Source organism: Mastomys coucha, unplaced genomic scaffold (assembly GCF_008632895.1).
Source record: "Mastomys coucha isolate ucsf_1 unplaced genomic scaffold, UCSF_Mcou_1 pScaffold18, whole genome shotgun sequence".
NCBI lineage: Eukaryota > Metazoa > Chordata > Mammalia > Rodentia > Muridae > Mastomys > Mastomys coucha.
In genome coordinates this window covers 77,841,584-77,847,659 of record NW_022196900.1, presented here as the reverse complement: position 1 = coordinate 77,847,659, position 6,076 = coordinate 77,841,584, and positions in this window count along the sequence as shown.

Sequence of the window (6,076 nt, the reverse complement as noted above, 5' to 3'; positions counted from 1 at the left end):
TTTCTCTATGTAGCCCTGGCTGTCCTAGAACTCACTCTGTAGACCAGGCTGGCCTTGAACTCAGAAATACGCCTGTCTCTGCCTCCCAAATACTAGGATTAAAGGCGTGCACCATCACCGCCTGGCTTTAAGATTTATGTATTTATTATATGTAAGTACACTGTAGCTGTCTTCAGATACCACAGAAGAGGGCATCAGATCTCATTACAGATGGTTGTGAGCCACCATGTGGTTGCTGGGATTTGAACTAAGAACCTTCGGAAGAGCAGTCGGTGCTCCTAACCGCTGAGGCATCTCTCCAGCCCCGTGTGCACCAGTTTTACCTCATTTCTTTTTCATTTATGTTTTTACCTTATTGGTTTGTAGGAACGCCTTGTGTCTGTATGACACGGAAATCACCGGCTGGAGAGTTATAAATAACTTTTAGGGGTGATAGAGGTGTTCATTTTTGATTGTGGCTGTTTCACAGGTGTGTGCTTATGTCAAAACTCATCAAATTGTGTACTTTAAATATGTATAGTTTATTGTATGTCAATCATACCTCAATAAAGGTGTTTTTTAAAAAAAAAGTTAAAACTTTATAGCTCATATATTTCCTCTCACGTTGTTCATCCTTATACCTTATTAAAGACATGTAGAAGTTCTCTATACATACATGGCAACTGACAATTTGTGTTCTAGAATTAGCTATGTGGGTTGAGCAAGTTACATCATCATTCTGTGCTCAATTTCCTTATGTAGAATGCAATGGACTAAGTGGCTGCTACATACATATTAAGTATCTTTCTAAAAGAGTTGTCTGTTGGGAGCTGAAGAGATGGCTCAGTGGTCAGGTGTACTTACTGCTCTTCAAAAGACCCAGGTTCAGTTCCCCAGCACCCAAATGATGGCTCACATCATCTGAAACTCCATTTCTAAGGGGTCAGATGTCTTCTGTGAGGGGCACATACATGTGGTACACAGACAAACAGGCACACACATACGTGCATAAAAATAAATATATTTTTAATTTAATTTTTTAATTTAAAAGGTTATTTTATTTCTGTGTATGGGCCTATGTAAATTTATGTGCCCCATGTGTGTGTAGGAGCCCACAGAGACCAGAGAGGGCATTGGGTATCCTGGAACTGGAGTTACAGATGCTTGAGAGCCATCATGGAGATGGGTGCTAGGAACTGATCCCAAGTCCTAGGAACCAAACCAAAGTCCTCTGGAAGAGCAGTAAGCTCTCTTAACCTCTGAGCCATCTCTTTAGCCATCTCCAAATCCATGCAAAGTTCTTAGGATGATAACCAACATATGACCCCACACAATAAATTAACAATTGTTCATGCTTTCATTTCTAATTTAGGAAAACATTTTCACCCTCATATTACAGAACATTCTAGTTCATTTTCTTTGAGTAACTAATGTTCAGGTTTTTTTTTTCCCAGTTTGTTTGAAAGTTAATGTAGGCAGTGTGAGTCAGGGGTCAGCTTTTATTGTTTTCCAAATGGGTAGACAGTTGTTCAGTACTATTTATGGAACACTGCACCCTCTTTGTTCTAGTTTCATGAATTATCTTTTCTAAGTAGTGAATTCCCAAGTAGGGGTACTTCTCCACTTTGGCTAAATACTTGCAATATTTATTCCTTCCTTCTTACTTCCCACTGTGTAAATGATTATGACTTTTATTAACTCTAATCTGGTCATAATTCTTGGAGATTTCATGTTCAAATAGATCCTCTTTTGGACACCTCGATGGTTTGAGAGCTTGTGTACCTTTTGAAGTATGTTGGTGGAGCTAGGGACCCTCATGCTATTCTCCACACTGTCTTACACTAATCCCCATTGTGAAGGTGTTGGGAAGTGGGGCCTTTAAGAGGTAATAAGATGTAGTCAACAGTGCCGGGAAGTTGGCTCAATGGTTAAGAGCACTTGAAACTTTTGCAGAGGACCTGGGTTTGATACCCAGCATCCACATGACAGCTCACAACTTTCTGTAACTCCAGACAAAGGGGACTCAGTGACCTCTTTTGGCTGCTAAGCACCAGGTACGTACATGGTGTACACATATACATTAAGGCAAAACACCCATACATGAACTAATAAAATAAATAAGTATAAAAAATTAAAAAAGGTTACAATTTAAAAGCAAATGTAATTAAAGTACTTATCCTTACGGGTCACTGCATGGGCTGACACTGTTGTCAACATGGGCTGGTAGAAGTTGGAGGGCTCTCTGCTGAACTTGTGCCTTTTGCCATGCAATGCTGCGGCAAGACCCTTCCTGAATGCTGGTACCTTGACCCTGGACTTCCAAGCCTTCAGAACATAGGCTAATAACTGCCTGTTTTAAGTCCCTCAGTGACAGGTGCTCTGTGCAGACCACAATGGACTCAGACAATCTGCCCCTTGCTCCTTTGACTTCCCCTCCACTACAATCTGTGCTTCCCCCCCCCCCACACTTCCTCCACTTAGAGCTCTCATTGGGCTATAGACCTGACGCAATTAACATCTCTGACTTCTTTAAGCAATTCACCTGTTAGGACACCAGCTTTCATCTTTCCTGCCAGTTCTTCTTATCCATCTACTCTAAGACACCTTCGACCCACCAGGACCTACTATCCAGTAACCAACCCACCAGGACTCACCAGCCAGTGACCAACCCACCAGGACCCCACCATCCAGTGACTAATCCAACAGGACCTACCAGCCAGTGACCAACACACCAGGACCTACCAGCCAGTGACCATCTAGATTCACCCTCCTTATCTTCCACCCTTATCAGTTCACATTCTGTGGTTCATCATCACTGTCCCCTCACACACACCAGCTCCTGTGCCCCTCACAATGTCTTCAGACTCACCCATTGACTCTCAGTCTTGGCTCATTCTGGCTGTCTAGAGCTCCCCCCCTTTTTTTTTCTGTTAGCTCCCTGTGTTTTCATTAGCCGTTGTACAGCTAAATGAATCCAGGAGGGAAAAAACCATACCAAGCTGGCCAGTCTCCTATGAAATTCCTTTTCTCCAGGCTCAGGTGGTCCTGTGGTAGATACAGGAAAAGAGAACAGTTCTTGACCACTCACTATCCTGCTCTCCCATTCAACGCTTTGTCCTCACTCAAAAGACCCGAGCCACTTTGTAAAGAAAGCGTCCAAATGGCTTCAAGAGTACAAAAAGGTACTGAGCTTGATTCATCATCAAAAGAACAAACATTAAAGCCATGGATGGGATTGACTCAGTGGTACAGCACTTGCCTAGCATGTATCAGGTTGTAGGTCACTCCCAAGCACCAGGGGGAAGAAAGGAAAACTGTAATGGGGTACTGTGACACACCCATCAGATAAAATTAAACATGCCCATGACGGTACCAAGTGGTCTGGAATTAGCAGGCCTCGCTGCTGGTGGTGGTGCAGATGGATGCAGCATGCTGAAAAACTGCTGGACAATATCTACTAAATATGAAGGAACACTCATCCTAAGAACCAGCAGTTCCAACACCCTTTCTCCACCAAACAGAGGTGCGTGCATTCGTATTTCAAAGGCACATTCAGACATTTCATCGCAACATTAAATATAAAGACACCAACAGAAAATCCTCTGACTGTTGATCCATCAGAACTAGGATGGACACGTAAGTTGTGAAGTGGCCAGATAAGAATATTCTAGATGACAGAATGAAGAGGGAAGAAAGAGGGCATGGCTGTCATTGGCTCACAGTGTGGAGTGAAAGAAGTCACAGTGAATGGCTCTACTGCCTCATTTCCAGAAACAGACAAAGGCAATGTGCTGCTTAGGATAGTTTACCTTTGGGGAACAAAGAGGAGAAACTGAAGGGGATGGGAGGGGGCTCTAAGCCCTTGCAATGTTCTCTTTTTTCATCCAGACAGAGGTCTCACTGACAGATAAACACTTCTGAAAACTGTGAGCATATACTTTGAATGTGTATACTCCTCTGAATATATGTTATAATTTAACCAAAAGTTATCTGTGTATATATGTACATGTACACTTGTGTATGTAATGTTCTATGTGTATACATGTACATGTACACATGTGTATATAATTTTCTCTTGATGCTACTTTCATTCTGTGCTATTATATAGTTTTACATATTTCACTCTTTTACTTTACAACCAAAATTGCAAAACATGGTTTAGATTCTTAGTCTCATAGATTTTAGACCCCTATATTCTCTGAAATTGCTCTTGTCAGAGTCACCAATAGCCATGTAGCAAAACCCAACAAGCTAGAAATAGTTTTATGTTGGGCTTTATCTATGAGCAGAATTTGACACACTTTTTTTTCCTCCCTTCTCTTAGGCAGACTTTCTTCATTTGATGATTGTTCTTTCTGTTCTATCTGTTGGTTAGCTTTCCATTGTGGTGACAAAATACCTGAGCTAATCAATTTAAAGGGAGGAAAGGTTTGCTTTGGCTTGTGCTACCAGAAGTCCGTGGTCACTGCATGTTGCTTTGGGGCTGGTGTGGCACTGACATCAAGGCAAGAGCATGTGCCAGGCAGGAAATGATGACAGAGGAAGGCCAATGTTTCAGCATCTTCTTTGAGGGCCCAGAGCCAGTGACCTCACTTCCTCCCATCAGGCCCGGCTTCCTAAAGCTTCTACTGCCTTGCAACAGCGTATCATTATTAACACACAGGCTATTGGGAAACATGGAGAGCCAAACCTTAGCTTTCTATCTCTCAAGGGACCTGTTCTCAGACTCCCTCACCAGTCCTCATAACCCTGGCCTCTAAACATCTGTTCTGCATCTGCAGTTACCCCACTGGAAGCCATCGATGTTCACAGAGTTTCTATTCATGCATTGATAATTTATATTTGCATATCAAAGCTCTTTCCTGACAGGGACTTTATATCCAACTGCCAGCTTGCTATGTTTGAATGTTTAATAAGCACCTCAAACTGAACATGTCCCCAAACAAGCTCCCTGTCCCCTCCTGTTTCCTTAAAGCTGTACGTCTTCGTTGTGTTCTCAGGTACATGGGCCACATACCTTGCAGCTGGTTTTTGACTCCTCTTTGCCTCTTCCTCCCCAAGTGCGATCCGTAAGCAGTTTCTCGCCATGGTCAGTACCACTACTTTGGAATGTGTTACCTTTAATTTTTACCTGGGTAGCACACCAGTTCCAACATAGGTTCCATGTCCTTCCTCACTCCCATCTTTCCATTGGGATCAACCTGGGAAAGAGTATCATTCCATGAGGGAAGCACAGGTACTGTGGGAAACTAGGGGGCCAGTCAAAGGGAGGCAGTGAGGCAGCCATCAAGAGCAGGAAGTTACAAGTCCCCTGGGCTATAGAAGTGAAAGGTGGCATTACTGACACTGGGAGCTGTAACTGGGTGGGTAGAATCCAGGACCCAGGCTGGCTTGTTTGCCAGGTACTGGGGCAGCAGGCAGAGGAAGTCAAGCGGCTGCCTCTTACTGCCCTGTCCTGTCATTGGTCTAGTCCTGTCAGAAGGCGACTGGCAGGATCCCTGGAAAATGGGCACAGGCTCACTCCCCTGCATGGCTAGTGACCTGCAGAAGGATGAGCAATGATCTCAACAAAGATGCTAAGGACAGCAAATGACCCATGTTCTCATCCATGTTCTGTTCCCTTCTGGAACTTATTTGGGTTTTTGTAGGACCTAAAGCATAGACACTTACAAAGGCTCTCATTAAGCAAAACATAAAGAGTAAATACCAGGAAATTAAGTATAAAAGTGAACAGTTAGGATGAGAGACTGTAACAAATTATGCCACTTTTTAAGCAAATAAATAAATGGATGTGGTGGCTCACTCCTGTAATCTCAGCTGCCCTGCTGTGTCCAGGGACACTATTTCCGTGGAGTCATCCACCACCTCATGCTCTCCCATCCCTTCTTCTCCAGCGATTGCTGAGCCTTTAGAAAGGGTGTGGTATCTTTGGGGGGCTTTATAATTTTGGTCACTGGTTTATATGATTTTGTTTGTAATGAAATTTTCAATAGAAAGAATATAAATATCCACTCTCCTATGACTAGTTAAAATGTACTCATACTTCTTTCTTTTGTTTTTTGTTTTTTTTTTCTTTCTTTCTTTTTTTTTTTTAATT